This window comes from Protopterus annectens, chromosome 2.part0, assembly GCF_019279795.1.
Source record: "Protopterus annectens isolate FY-2018-M chromosome 2.part0, PAN1.0, whole genome shotgun sequence".
In the NCBI taxonomy this organism is placed as follows: Eukaryota; Metazoa; Chordata; order Ceratodontiformes; family Protopteridae; genus Protopterus; species Protopterus annectens.
The window spans coordinates 415764370-415781166 of NC_056728.1; the positions used below are offsets into that span (position 1 = coordinate 415764370).

Here is a 16797-nt window from a genome sequence, read left to right on the forward strand (position 1 = left end):
TTGAATGCATTTATGAGTAACTATTCTACATAAGATCTTTAATATTAACTATCATTTGTATCTAAATAGTATAATGCATCTTGGAGCTTTTGTCCCCAGGCCTCCACTGCAAATGGGTCAATTTGGCCCAGTGGACTTCCCCGGTAATCAAATTGCAAATAAATAAATAAATAAAATAAAAATAAATAGGCATTTTAGTTTCAGGCTTCATATCCTTCAGAAAATGCTGCCAAACTTGTTATTCTACCAGGTGTATAAGTATCTAGAAGCATTATTTACAAATCGTGTTAGCTAGTCTCTTACCCACCATTATTTTTGCTCTAGCCTTGATTTATGGGATTGCAAGATATGCCTGATTTTTTTTTATAAATCTGCATGACGTACATTCTGGTATTACTTGTCTGTGGATGGAAATTGATCAAGGGGGTGAGTGCTGTCAGTACTTTGCTGGGGGGAGGGGGTATGCTGTGTGCATACCTGTCAGTTGACCCTTATTTTGCAGAATGTCCAGAATTTTGTCTCAGTTCTGATTTGTTCCTTGTAAAATGTGTAGCTTTACCAGATTGAGAACTGCTGTGAGGAAATGAGACATTTTATTAAATTTATAGTTTATCATGAATATGTGCTTTAGGAAAGTACAGCTTGTGCTATTTATTGATGGCAAAACAAGCTTCAATAGACTTTTTTGTAAAGAAAAGACACACCTTTTCTGAATACTGCAGTAGTCCCAATGATGGAGATGGAAGGGATTTGGAAGAAATGAAAGCCAAGAAAGTCCATATATTTTTTCTCAAAAGTATAATCCCTCATATAGTGAGTTGGGTTTTGTAGCCATAGTAGATGATGAAGTGCTAAAACCACAGTGTGTTGTTGTGAAGTACTGGTTAATGAAGCAACAAAACTATCAAAACTTAAGAATCATGTGCATACAAAACATAAAGAAATAAATTCAAAACCAAGACAAAGAAAGATTACTGAATTAAAAAGCTGAGAGAAGCAGATAGTCAGTATTTGACATATTAACACTGGTGCTTTGTGAGCTTATTATGAAGTTGTACTTCGTTTGCAAAAACTAAAAAAAAATGCGCAGTTGCTGACAATTAGTGAGAGAATGCAGCAAAGATGTTTGTCTGGAAATGTTGGGTGAGTCTGTGGCAAAGAAAGTAGCTCTCAAGTGCCACTTTCCAGGGACACCATAGCTCAATGTGTTCAGGAACAGGCTAATGACAGAACAGGAACTTGTAGAACAAATAAAGCTGGCAAAGTATTATTCATTGCAGCCTGATGAATGCTCAGATATTTCTAACATGGCAATTATTTTAGTTTATGTGCGATTTGAACATGATGGTGATATGAAAGAAGAATTAATTTTCTCTGCTTCATTACAGAAAAATATACCTAACTCTGAACTGTATAAAATTTTGAAGGATTATATTGTCAACAAATGTGGCTTGGTGTTTAAGTTTTGTGCAGTGGTGTGTTCTGATGGTGCAGCTGCAATGAGAAGAAAACATTCTGGAGTAGTTACCCAGGTCAAGGAGCTTGGACCAGAATGTGAATCAACACACTGCTTCCTCAATCGAGAAAGTCTTGTAATAAAAAAAAAATGTCAGCTGAACTAAACAGTGTGCTTAGTGAAATAGTAAAAATTGTGAATGATGTCAAATCTAATGCATTAAATTCTCAATTATTCTCTTTTTCATGTGATAGTATGGAAGCTGATCATAAACAACTGCTACTGCTAATGTGTACGACGGTTATCAAGGGGAAAAGTTCTGTCAAGTGCGTTTGAACTACAGAATGAACTATTAGTGTTTCTGCAAGACAAGAAATCAGTTTGGTCTCAACTTTGTAAAGATGTGAGCTGGACAGCCAAGCTTGCTTATTTGTCTGACATTTTCGGTATTCTTAATGATCTCAATATTTCCATGCAACGTGTTTTTTATGGCAGATAAGATCGAAGGACAAAAATGAAAGTTAGAAGCTTGGAAGAATAGAGTTTCTTCAGATTATGTTCCTTAATTTATCAACTGTTTTCAGTGAAGTAGGTGATTATCTTGCTACTGCATATGTGTGAAAAATTATCACCGAACACCTTATAAATTTAAAACACTACATTTTATTTTCCATCAACAAAGATCCATGCATAGGAAATTCATGGATCCAGAATCCATTTCTTTCATATAAAGAAATTTTTAATTTACCTACAGCTTTACAGGATAAATTGTTGGAACTGGCTACCAATGAAGGATTGAAGATGACATTTGAAAATACAATCTGACTTGCCTCACTTTGGCTAAAAATTAAAAGTGAATATCCTAAACTTGCTGAAATTGCTGTAAATCACTTCTTCAGTATATTTCATTAGTTTGAACCTTAGCTTTTAAATTACTTTTTCTACTTTAACTAATTTTGGTGTCTGCATTCTCTGTTTCATTTACTTCCTGAAAGGTGCTTGTGTTCCTAACTTTTATGTCCAGTTAACTGAGAACCACAGCACTTTTAGTTTCATTTTCATTTGTGCTTAGTGATGTGGTTAACATGGAAATGGTCAGTTTTAGGGAAATATATCTTCAAAATAGTAAGGTGGGAAACAGTATTTTTCTGATTGTATTGTATCATATATTCCATAAACTTTTTATCTCACACATTAGTGGACTGGACCTCTGGGGGGTCTTATTTTCCAGCATGATCTAGTTACAAAAAGAGCAGATATGAAGTTATTCAGATAAAAGATATGTACAGAACAGTCTTAGATAAACTTCTACAATAAAATGTAATTACATTTTCACAAATCTCTTAACATTATTTAAAAATATATGTTGCACGTGAGCCACTGAACAACTGCTAATGTTGCAAGACTACAAGGAAGGCAGACTTCTCACTTCTGTCTAGAGCAAAGTGCTTGTAAGGGAACACTGAGTTTTTGTTGGGTTGTTATTGCAGCACTCATATGGATACAACATGCTTCAGAAATTATAATTTTAGGTTTTGAAGAGTATATTCTTATATCATTTAATACAAATAAATGTCAAATCTGCAAGATCTGAATTTCTTTGACTTTTTGTTTAGTGTTATTAAAACTTATTTTGTCAGATACAACAGCAAGTAAAAAATATGTCTCACTCCAGTTATCCATCTTCTAAATGACTTGGCACTTAGAGAACAGTTTAGTGGGAAATTCAAATCGAAATAAAGGAAACTTACTACAAGTTTGAACACCATAAATACAGGTAGGCTCTGATAGCTTGATTTCATTTTTTTACTGCTAAGGATGTGTCTGTCTTGCAAAAGAACAGTAGCTTGGATCAGAACTTACAAAACCCACTAGCCTGTTACCTTTTAAAGTGTAGTATGTCACTGTATGCAAACATACTGCTCAAGTGTGAGTTAAATAAAGCAAATGGTAGGCCGATGGCTATATTTAGTGTGAATAACACTAACTCTGCAGGGACTCACTATTTTGAGAAGATGAGCAGTGTCATAGAAATCATATATGGTGTTAGCTATTTTCTGTCATGTGCTAGGAAACATATCTGATCCTCCGCACATCAAGCATTATGTCAAGGACATTGCTGATTATTCTAGAGGCAGAGGTTCCTATAGCCAGTATTAACAGAGATCTACATATTTTGTTCCCCACTGGCATGGGAAGGCCATGCCTTCCTACAGATTCTAGATGTGAGTAACACATATCAACCAAGACCAGTACAACCTCCTGATCAACTGTAAAGTGATCAACAATCTCTTGATTAGTGAAAATGTAATAGGTCAGCCATTGACAGTGTCATTTATATAGGCCTATAGTATGCTGCTGTGCTGTGACATCAAACATTCTTGCTATATACAGCGCCGATAATTTTGACATGCTTTGCCTTTTTATAGGCACCTGCACGCTGTTGCACAGTTTCCTGTCTAGACGACTATCAATGATGATCCTATTCACTTTGCATGCATTTTAATATCATTAGTGCCTAGTTTAACTACTTCAGTTCATTTGCATGTTATTTTGAAATCATTTGCATTTATCTTCTGTTGCCTATTTGGGCTCACTACACTGCAGCGTAACACGGAACTATGAATAAGTACTAGCATGGGCCTGTCTACAAGGTTTTGATTCTAGGGGAAGTACATTGTTTGGTACACAAATTGCCTGTAAATCTTGGGCTAAGGATGACACTCTGACAAGTAACATATAGCATTACAGAAGCATTGTTAATGCATTCCCAATTTGTCAAAATGCCTTTCTTGTACTTTTGTAACTTTTACTGCCTTTTCATCTTTTTGTGAAGAGATTATTAATAACTCAGTCCTTCAGACTTCCAGGATTAGATTATTCTAAGACAGAAAGTGACCTCTTTCTGGCATGAAATTAAATAAAATGTGTATTAGCTTAGACTTTTTATACCTCCTAGTTCAAATGAATGATGAGACATGAAACCAAAATGACATAAGTCTTGTAAATAACACCAGCTTATCTGCTGAACAAATTCTAATCAGATTTGAGTTTCATTTTTTACGTTTTCTTGTGGCTAAAATGATTGTATTTTTCATCTGTTAAGATTCTTAATCATTAATGTTATTTATTCTGAAAGAGATTTACGTATCCCAAAATGCCATGAATTACTTAATTCTTTTGGTATCTCTCTCTCTTTCACTCACAGTCTTGTGTCATGTGCACTGATTAATACACAAAAATCTGCATCATGCAATAACTAACATCTGCCTACATGTTTCAGCTTTGTGCTTAACCAGCTAATGAATAAACAGTTGTAAAAGGAATATTCCAAGGGAGATGCCATTTCACTCTCTGTCACTTAGCTCTTGTTTCAGTCAGTCCATAGGAGGTCAGTAGGCTGAGCCTTTTTCAGCCTAGCCATTAATGCCCCAAATTTCCCAATTATCAATGCTCATGGGCTAGAATGGCTTTGGTATATGTCTGTGACTCAGGACATCTACAAACTGTCCTTGTCCATGAGAGCCACAAGCAACAAGCCAGGGGTGAATTTGCAATTTCCCATCCATTGGTCCAAATTGCATTTGAATAGGCTGAAGGAAGAGCTGTGCTTCATAAGAATGGGGGAGTCTGTTCTAGTGATGGTATGATCTCTGAGACACATACCTATCCCTCCAACATGTTTAGATCCTTAGATCAGGTGATTCTAGTGCTGTTTGTTTTGTGATTGTGAAGCAGATCCATCAGGGTTGGACTAGAGAATGCCTCATAGGTTAGGCATAGATCACCCCTCAGTAGTCTGTAGGAGACTGAGAACAGGGATAGGGATTTGAGGTGGCCCTCATAGGACATATTATTTACAGCCTGTATTCTTTTAGTGAGCAGCCTTTGTGGCTAGTTGTTGCAAATGCCTGTTGAAGTTCATGCTGAAAGGCGAATTGTATTTGATTATTGGTCTAATGAGGGCTGAGTATAGTGGGACTATGATCTCCTTAGATCCAGATTCCATGCCCTTACTATGTATACTGTGCTACCTACAAGGATTTTCTCACTGCAGTGGACACATGGTGATCAAAGTTCAGGTTACTGTCAACCCTAGTTCCTAAGTCCCTTACCACTGGGTCTGCTTTTAGGAGAGTGATATCAATGTTGTAATTTGCAGGGGTAGTCATAGTCACAAAGGTTATGTAATTATACATTTTTTGCACTGTGTTTAAGGCTATGGTTTTGGCACTAGTATTTGTCTGTGTCAGACCCTCCTGGAGGATATCTACATCTTTGGGGCATTAAGTAATTGCACCCAGCTTGCTGTTATCAGAAAATGTGGTCAGCCAAGGACCATCTCCATTTGCCTTGACTTCAGGGAAGTATAGTCCAAACAGAAGAGGGCCCAGGAAACCAAACACTTTTTGTTTCTAGGCTTTTGGATACTGAACACCTTTTCCACCCCATAGTGCTTTTTTTAGGCAATGCCAGACTGATAAATGTCCCAACTTAGCTGAACCTATGAAGGAATATCTAAATGTGGTACTGCTCAGTGCTAGAAGTCTTAATAAGAAACTCCATTCCCTGCAAGCCTTCCTCTCCCTGGAGAGTGTTGACATCTGTGTAGTAATGGAGACATGGTTTAAAGTTGCGGAGAGTACCTCATCAGTGCAAGGTTATAATGCCTTTCACTCTTTTAGACCAGCTACTGCATAGAAGGGAACTAAAGGTGGAGGAATCTCAGTCTATATTAAAACAACCTCACATCCTGACTAGTTAACATTTACAATTTACTGGAACTCATGCATGTGTACCTCACCATAAAAAGGTTCTTGTACCATATCCTTGTAGCCTATAGGTCCCCCTCCATGTCCCAGGAAATCCATACTACCTATCTCAATGTACTAGAGTCCCTCACTGTTCAACCCAATATGACCTTCATGGGAAATCTCAAATACCCCTCCATAGATTGGGAATCCTACACCACTTCTAATGCACAAGCCCAGTAAACTTCATTGATACCAACATCCTGGAGCAGTTAGTCCATTCTCCTACCAGGAGTACAAACATCCTTGACCTTGTACTCATTAACTTGGGGAAGCAATATTCTTCATCCAATGTAATGTTCTCGCTCATCAGATCTGACCATGCGGCAGTATTGCTTGAAATACAAGTTAAATTTAGGGATCCAGTGAAACAAAAAACATTTAGGAACTATTCCAAGGCTAACTTCTCTCTACTAAGTGACATCTTGACTAAATTCCAAGCACTCCCAAACCCAACAAAACACTTTAGCATATGCTGAGCTATTACAAAATCCCTGTACAGCCATATTGATAGCTGTATAGAGTGAGCTGTGCCCACTCATATTAAGAATAAGACAAACGCAAAAGACAAGCCACCCTGGTGGAATCACAATATCAGTCGGTTATATCACAAAAGAAAAAAAAAATCTTGGCCAAGCATAGGAGGGACAAAGCCCAACATACTAAAAGCCCCCCACCAATCTAAACAGGCAGCTAAGTGGGTTAATGAATACTTCAAAGGCTAAATTTGAAGAAAAAATAGCTTTGCATGCAAAGGACAACTGCAAAGCTTTCTACAGCAATGTCCATAACCTCAAGGGATACACACAGTAATGCGCAGAACTTATTAATGGCATCACCCACACTGAACCAGAGGCCATTGTCAACCTTTTGGCTGACAGGTTCAGCTCAAATTTCTACCCCCACTCTCCCTTGATAGTCCAAAGGAAATATTGCATATCAAAATCCCCCCAAACATTACTAAGGATCGGGTCATCAATGCACTTTCCAAGACCAAAAACACTGCCACAATGGGCTCCGATAACATCCCTGGATGCTTAATAAATAGCATGAAACATTACCTCTTTGGTCCACTTGGATCACTTTTCAGCTGGAGCCTAGAGTCAGGCTTTGTGCTCCAGGAATGGAAGATGGCTACAGTCATTCCCCTGCACAAAGGAGGTCCAATCACTGATGTGGGTATCTACAGGCCCATAAGTCTGACTAACCTCATATGTAATGCCATAGAAAGATTCATCATGGATAGGATAAATGAGGACATAGGTAACCTGCAAATGCTAGACTCATCACAGTTTGGCTTTATTTAAGAAATGTCATGGCAATTAAATCTAGTGAACTTCTTTGAGAGGGTCACCAAAGCAATGGATGAGGGCAAGAGTGTGCACACAGCTTACCTCAACCTGACCAAGGTTTTTGATACAATTACACACTCAGGCATTATAGACAAGCTCACTAAATTAGGTAGAATCCTTTTTATCATCCACTGGATAGCCAACTCTCTCACTGACAGCACCCAGGAGGTCAAAATAAATGAGGCTACCTCCACCAAGAGGCTAGTTACTAGTGGAGTCCCCATTGTTTGGTACTTTTTTATCTATTTCTCTAAAGTGGAAGCAAATGCTGAAGGTTTATGGCTAACTAAGTTTGCAGATGATTGCAAGCTGGGGTTATCAATGACTCCCTTGTAGAAACTACCATTCTTCAAGAAGGCCTATTTCTGACTAACAAATGGTACCAAAGCCATGCTCTTAAACTTAATGCTAAGAAATGCATAATTGTACCTTTTGGGAAGTCAACTGTTCCAGCTAATTACCAATTTGATAATACACTTCTAAGAATTGATCCAGTGGTCAGAGATCTGGGGCACACACATAGACAGTAGCACTGCCTTCCACCACCATGTGGCCACAGTGAGGAGGAAATCCTTTTATGTTGCACAGCTTATAAGTAAGAGCATGGCATCTAGGTCCAAAGAGGTCATTATATCACTGTACTTCTGCCCTTATTAGACCAATCATAGAGTGCAATGCTCCTGTCGGTATGTACCTGACCAGGCATATGTAGCAACTGGAGAGACCTCAGAGGTTCCCTACAAAAAAATACAAGGTGTAACAAACATGTCTTATGCTGAGTGCATTAAAGCCCTTTCCCTCTACTCAGTCTCCTATAGATTACTAAGAGGTGTTCTTTTTCTGGCTAACGGGGCATCTGCAATCCTCACACTTATGAATTTCCTGCCTATTTGCAAGTCAAACAGTACCAGAAATACAAGGGTTAGGGACCTGAATTTTGTCTGTGACTTAAACAAAACATGCCAAAGAGACAGATATGTGTCCCAGAGACTGCCCCTCCTAGGGAATGACTGAGTTTGTCTATTACTCAATTTAAGTGCGACCTAGACCAGTGGATGGGAAATAGGGAATTTATGCAGGGCTTGGCACCCATGTCCCTTATGGACAGAGGTAACTTATACATGCCGGGCCCTCAATGTCCTATTTGGATTTAGGACATCATTATTCTTCTGGAAAACATGGCTGGGCTTAGAAAGCCTCCCCTTCCAGGTAACCAGACTAATAATAATCTATGAATCTATGAAAAAATCTTTTTCTGTGTGACTGTTGATTACAAGTGGTCCTCCCTGTGGGTGATGCTTAGCTAATATAGAATGTGCTTCTGCCTTGGCAATGTAGAGCATGCCAGTAACATGCTTACACCTCTGCCATAGTGTGCAATTGTGTCTCCTCCACAGGATTTACATGTTGGACCACTGTTTACTACACCCAGCCCCATAATGGCTGGTCAGTATCTCCTTTCTACAACAAGTGCTGTCCAAGTGTCCTAATTGCTTGTAGCAAGATATCATTCTCAGAAGGGCTAAAATTGTCCTACCTCTGCAACACACCTTGGCCTCTGGATATGCAAATCCTGGTGAAAAAAAGGGCACAGTGCTATTGACTGCATACTGTTGGTACAGCTATAGACAAAGGTGTAACTTATGTAGAACATAAAATAATCAAAGCGATGACTATGGGGATTTGCAATATGACAGCTGTGGGGACAGATATGAGAATACATACAGTGGGTATACATTCCAAAAGTCATGTATAGGGAAAGCAGACATCTGCTGCAAACAGTTGGGGTTAACCTTGGCAACACCAGTGATATGTACTACTGCAAGAGGGAAAAGTGTGTAGACATATGACTCCTATACACTCCACCACAGGCCAATACATACTTTATGCAGCCCCAAACAGTTATATAGCAGTGACTGGCATGTACAATACAGGAAGCTCAGATATTGTGGGATATCTTATTGCTAGTCCCTTCTACAGACATGAGACACATGTAGACACACATATTGCCATTGTTAGCCTTTTTAATGTGCAATTCTTATGGAAGGGTACACATCCATAGGATGGCAGAAAAATCACATCTCACCACACACTTTCGAAATACTGTGTGCCAAGAGCCAGGCTTGTTTTCAAGACAGTTATGACTGACACTCAAGTTGTGCAATCACAAATGTGTGACCATCCAACTTTTCCACAAAGGGGCAAAAAGCCTACATACTGGGGATTTTCCCTTTCCCCATTATGATGATGTAAACTCAGAGGTGGTATCTATAACTTACAGTCCCCTGCATTGTGGGTTGCAGGGCATACATTTTTCAATGATTTTTTATTTATTTATTTTTGCATTCCCTAATGTTGTTTGCTCATTTGCAAACACACCTGTTTGAGGTGCTCACAAATGAGTCAAAGACTTGTCAGGGAGCCATGTGTACCTCTTCAGGCTGCATATGGATCCAAATAATGCTAAAATTACTTTTAATAATGCTGGCCAAATATGTGTTATATCAACCTACAAAACAGTGGCATACCTCCAAGACTATGTAATGTTTACCTATTTACATGGCATATAAACAAATTAAATCAGCAGGCATGAATGTCAATTGATTGTTGTATTTTGCTGTTGTGCACCAACAAAATAAGGTGTAGCTTACTGTCTATGCTCAACTCTAGTGCCTCTTGGAAGTGAGATTCACAGGCTGACTTCATGTTCCTCATGAAGTGACACTATTTTCAGAGGAAAGTCTGGAGAATGTCAGCTTCTCCTAATGTGCCCTTTACAGCATATACATTGTAAACTAAGGAGAAGAAGATAATGCATTATCTCCCCATGGCCTTTAATGACAGTGCCTACTTAGCCCATATCATGATGCATTTAAGAAAATGAATACCTGATTTGACCTTGCTGAGGAGCTATCCAAGACAGGTGGATAGTGTAGGCTTTGTTTTGATGACCTGCAATGCAGGAACCATGATGAGGTCTGTGCATGGAAAGTGCAGCCTAAGTAGGAACACCCCAGTTAGTATAAGATATTTACTTCTGCTTGTGTGGATGTTCCATGCCAGGTGGAGATGGTGGTGATGGCACTACATGAGACATCCCTACTCATTTTGTGTGGGTTTCTGCAGGGCCCTGTTCTGGTGTGGGGTCACGATGCACCATTTCACTTGACTGCTGTGCCCCCATGTATTCCTGTACAGTAATCACTTTAGGTATCTTAATATATGTTCAGTGGGAACACACACACACACACACACGCGCGCGCACAGACGCACACACACACATACACATACACACACACACACACACACACACACACGCACACACGCACATATGCATACACATACACACACACAAACACACACACACACACACACACACACACACACACACATACACATATGCATACACATACACATACACAAACACGCACATGCACATACACACACACACACACACACACACACACACACACACATATGCATACACATACACCCACACAAACATACACACACACACACACACACACACACACACACACACACACACACACACACACACACACATATGCATACACATACACATACACACACGCAAAGATACACACACACACACATACACACACACACACATACACATATGCATACACATACACATACACACACACACACACACACACACACACACACACACACACACACACACACACACACACACACACACACACACACACTTGTCTGCTGCCTGTCATGTAGGTCATAGAAAGTAGGTAACTATTGTTCTAGTATCGCTCCTTACAGTTACCACGGCTCTCTGATGTACCCTTGCTCTTTCAGTGTGAGTTAATTGGGATGCAGCACATGTCGGTTTCAGAAGGAAGCAGGAGAGGCTTATGGCCAGACACAGTTAATTTCCCACACACGCAAGCTGACATGCCTATTAGATTTTTCAGGACACATTTCAGGATACATTCACTTCTATGACTGCCTTCCCATTTTGCCTCCTCATGGTAAATCCAGATGACAGATTTGCAGCCACTATGTCTTTATCATATAGAAGTTTTGGCTGTGGTTTATAAGGGTGATGAGACTGGGAGTGCTTTGATTGGGGGGGGTCTGTCTTTTCACTTTCAGGTAGCCCAACTTCATTGCTTGAGGTAGCCCAACTGTAGCTGGGGAAGGCAGTAGAAGATGCAATATAGTGAGCAATGGGCAAATATATGGCCTGCATGGTGTGTCTCCTGGAGTGAATAGCAGATTCACATGACCTTTGACCATCTACCATCAGGTCACCAGGATATCTTGTGGCCCATACTATCAGCCACTCAGATCCATCATGTGAGGAAGGAGTCCTGTAATGTTGTCTGGGCCATGATGGGGATGACACAGCAGCTGGTCATACATCTTCATTATCCTCAACCATGTGTACTTCATTCCTGTTATGTGTCACTCCATACCTGTGTATTGTCCATCCCTGCTCATCATCATTTGCCTACCCTACTATGTATCACTGCCCCTCCAATGTCTGCCCATCTTATTGTATGCACTTTCACCCATTTGACTGTGCTACACTTTCACCTACTTGTCTATGCTACACCTTCACATATTTATCTCTGCTATTCTGTTTGTCTGCCCCTGCTCACTATCTTAACCCTGCTTTCCCTTTAACCCTTTCCCCTCTTCACTGCTGTTAAACAACAAATAAATAAAATAAAGTAAAAGGCCCCCCTACTCCTGAAAAAAAAACTGTCCCCTTCCCTCATCCTACACATTCCTGTATTTGTTTTCACGTTTGATTCTCTGTTTGCTCTTCCACTTTTCCTATATATCTCTATAACTCTTTCCTCCTCTTTTATGACAACAACATATATGGACTTCATAGTAGTGTAGCTGGTATATGACTACTTAAGTGTATGTGGCAGTTGATGGTGTCCCACCAAGGGGAATGGTAACATGCACAGCCTAGTTGCTACAATCACTGTTACTAATATTAAGATTTATTGATCTGAGCTCCATTTTCATAGGGCGGTGCTGTGTATCACATGGCTGCTTTTGCTCTTTTTGCTATACATGCCATTCCACAGCTTTGTTTACTTGTACAGTTACACTGACAGCTAGGTTCATTTGCATACTTCCTGTCTGCTTATCTACATACCCAGAAGTACAGCTAGCTGCCCATAGGTTTTGCACTTTCATTTGGTATTCATTGTCTCCCTGGACCATCACACATGCAGTACAGCTGGCTGCCCATAAGTGTCACATGTTTTCAGTTAGGTTCATAGGTGTGTACTAGGCTAATGGCCCTGCAGCCTTTACAGGCCTAGCCCTTAGGATTACCCTGGCATTGTGCCACCCGACCATAGTTCCCAGTGCCTCTGTTGAGAAGAGCCACTGGGGTGATCCCCGGGGTGAATTTTCTATTTCTCATCCACTCATCAAGATTTCTTTTGAAGAGGGACAGTGAGGTGTTCTGTTTGACATGTATGGGAAGTCTATTCCTTAGCATGGGCAGTCTCTGGGTTATGAACCTGTCCCTCTAGCACATTCTGTTGATTGTGGTAATGAGGTTGAGGTCTCTGGAGTGTGTGATGCGCAGGGATTGGGATTTCTTTAGATGTAGCATTTCTAACAGAGCTGGGTCAGACATGGCTTTGTAAGTCAAGCAGAGATCGCCTCTAAGCAGGGGATATGAGGCAGATAATAGTTGGAGTTTTTTGAGTCTATCCATATAGGACAAGTGTTTAAGGCCTAGGATCCTCTTTGTGAGGTACTTTTGCGGCCTCTCCAGTTGTTGCAGTTGTTAGTGAGATACATGCCAAATGGGGCATTGTATTCGATGATTGGCCTAATGAGGGAAGAGTAGAGGGAGACAATGACCTCTTTTTTCCTGGATGCAAAACCCTTAGTAATGAGATGTGCCACATAGAAGGACTTTCTGACCACAGTGGCAAAGTGGTGGTCAAAAGAAAGTTTGCTGTCAACCTGTGTTCCCAGATCTCTTATAACGCCTTCTGTGTTCAGTGGACTACCATCAATGTGGTAATTCATGGGAACTGGATTTTTCCCAAAGGGAATGTTGACACGTTTTTTGGCATTGAGTTTAAGGACATGGTTCTGACACCAGACGTTGGTCTCAATGAGGCCTTTCTGTAGGATGTCAACATCACTTGGGGAGTTAATAATAGTTCCCAACTTGTAATCGTCTGCAAACTTTGTCATCCAGAGTCCCTTCGTGTTAGCCTGGACTTCAGAGAAGTAGATACCAAACAGGAGAAGACCCAGGACTGAACCCTGTGGGACTTCACTCATGACTGGTCAGCAGTCTGACTTGGAGTCAGCTACTTTCACACTGTGGGTTCTATCTGTGAGACAGTTTGCAACCCACCTAGCTTAGTGGGTTTTTCTGTGATTCCTGAGTGGGGAATGGTATCAGAGGCCTTGGCCAGATCAAGGTAGGCTGTATGAATGACCTTGCCTTCATCCACACCTCTGGTGACTGACTCAAAGAAGTCAACCAAGTTGAGCAGGCATGATCTAGCGATCTACCCTTCACAAAACAAAACTGTGTGGGATCCAGAGTTTGGAGTTTCCCTATATCCTTGTTTATTAGGTCCATGATAATGCGTTCCATAGCTTTGCATATCAGGGTTGTCAGGCTAATGGGGAGATAGTTCCCAGGGTCTGTAGACGCTCCTACTTTGTGGAGAAGGATGACTGCAGCAGTGCACCATTCAGTAGGGACTAAGCCTGAGGTGAGGCTGTGATTGAACAGGGCACACAGGTGAGGTGCCAGTTCACTCTGTAGTTCATGTAGAACACAACCAGGGATATTGTAAGGTCCCATATAATCTGTATTCTTGGCCTTGAACAGTGCTGTTTTAACCTGTGCAGCAGTACTACTGGGTGCATGGCAATCTACTAGCATTGTGATTGGTCCTTTGGGCGAGAGGGTTAAAGTTGGCACTGAATCTGTCGGCCAGTATAGGAGGTACCATTGTGCAATAGCTTAGAGAAAATCTGGGTATTGCCATGGAGATTCTTTACATAACTATAGAAGGCCTTGTGGTTGCCTTTACTATCTGCTGCAATTCTGTTTTCATGGCTAGCTTTAGAGGATTTGATGAGGGATCTCAACTTTTTGTTGAGGCTCATAAGGGAGTTTTTCCAGTCTTGGGACTTCACTTATTCTTTATCAGTTTCTTCCTTCTGTTGTAGGGTTTGTTTATGGCAAGGGATAACCAGATTGGCTTCCTTTTTTTTGGAGGAGAGCGTTTTAGTTCTATTGGGTATGGCGAGATCCATGCATTTGTGTATGTGTTCGTACAGTGCATTGATGTATGATTTGGCTGTCATGCAACTATTGTCCATTTGCATGGGTGCCGTGAAGTTAGCCATCGCTGTTTTTAGGAGCCCAAAGTTAGCTTTGGTGAAGTTTTTCATGGTGGTTACTTTTGTGGTGGGGTGGGGTGGGAGGGATGTGGATTTCCAAGGTGATTAGTTTGTGGTCGGATCTAACCAGGGAGGAGTTGACTATTGGTGTAGAGCAATGGTAGCCCATGTTAGTAATGACCAGGTCAATGATGTTGCTACATCTAATGGGGGTAAGAACGAGCTGGTCTAGGGCATTGGAATTAATGAATTCCAGGAAACGTTGGGCAAGTATATTGGTACATGAGTAGTTTTCCCAGTTAATGGAGGGGTAGTTGAAGTCGCCCAGTATGAGAGTGTTAGGTTGGACCCTACTATTCTCCAGGGTGCTTAGGAATATGGAGTGTGAGTCTTGGGACATGGTTGAGGACCTATAGCAGGCTATGACCTGAATCACTGTCTTACCCAGTATTAACTGCACCTGAAGTATCTCTGAAGTGTTATGTTGAGCTACCAGTCTGGAGGTGTGTACATCCTTTATGAATATGGAAACACCACCAACTTTGGAGCTTCAGTCCAAGTTCTGGGGCCGAAAGGTGTGGAATGAGTTATAGCCTGGTAGTGCAGGGGTGCTTTCTGCTGTCTTAAACCAGGTCTCTGTTACAGCACAAATGTTGATGTTCTCCATTTTAAGGAGTGCTTTGACAGAGTGCATTTTGAGATTTAGACTTCTAGCATTGAGCAGCATGACCCTCAGATTTCATTTGTTTGTAGCTGTTACAGTGGTAATTTGGTCTTTGGAACACCACCTATAAAAGGCACTATAGGGGTGGCAAGAGCCTTGGCCAGTATCCGGAAGCCCAGGGGTGACAGATGCAGGCCATCTATGGCAAAGCATCGAGGTCTGTCAATTATGTCATCCCAGGCAGACAGATAATGGATCCCCTTACAATGACACCAGAAACTTAGCCAATTGTTGAAATCAATAATTTTCTGCTTGTACTGTGGTATCATTCTGGGTGATGGTAGGATGCTGCTCAGGGCTAGGGTCATACCTGGCTGGGTTACATAATCCAAGAGCTCCTCCATGTCTCTTTTCATGTAGTCCAGGGAGGTATGTCTCAGGTCATTCACACCCACATGTACAAAGAGTCATATTTGTACCTGTTGTTGAGGAACCTGAGTCCATGTGTTATTTGGCAGATCCTGGCACCTGACAGGCAGCTGACTGTTACTTTCTCCTTATTCAGCCTAGTGAGTGGGACATCAGTGTGCCTCACTATCGAGTCACCTATGACTAGTGTGTTGGGCATGCTGTTTTGCCCTAGGGGCTTTGGCTGAGTAGCACACTGTTTAGGAGAGTTATGTGTCTTGTGATTAGTGTTGTATTGTGGTGGTCGAGTGCGTTTCTTCCTTAGAGGTCTCTGCTGTTTGGGTAGATTTTTGGTATTCATTGTTTCTGTTGAATGTCACACAAGCAGTACAGCTAGCTGCCCATAGGTGTCACATGTTTTCATTTGGTATTCATTGTCTCTGTGATACTGCGGTGGTGGTGCTGCGGTAGCGTTGTCGCCTCACAGTTAAACGTTGCCTGTTCGATTCTCAGTTAGAGCGTCTTCTGTGTGGCGACATGCGTGAATGGGAATTTTTTCGTTGAAGATTGTGCGTTAGGCCCGGCAAGCCAGTATGTAAAACTCTACTGCCAATCATTAGCGGACCGGAGTTCCACTGTGGCGACCTCTAACCGGGAAAAGCTGAAAAGACACATTATTCATTGTCTCTGTGGAATGTCACACACGCAGTATAGATAGCT

At 41.0% G+C, this 16797-nt stretch overlaps 1 pseudogene; it reads left to right on the plus strand.

Annotated features, from left to right (window-relative positions):
• The first annotated feature begins 657 nt into the window (after positions 1 to 657).
• LOC122792740 lies at positions 658 to 2368 on the plus strand (annotated as a pseudogene).
• The last annotated feature ends 14429 nt before the right edge of the window (positions 2369 to 16797 follow it).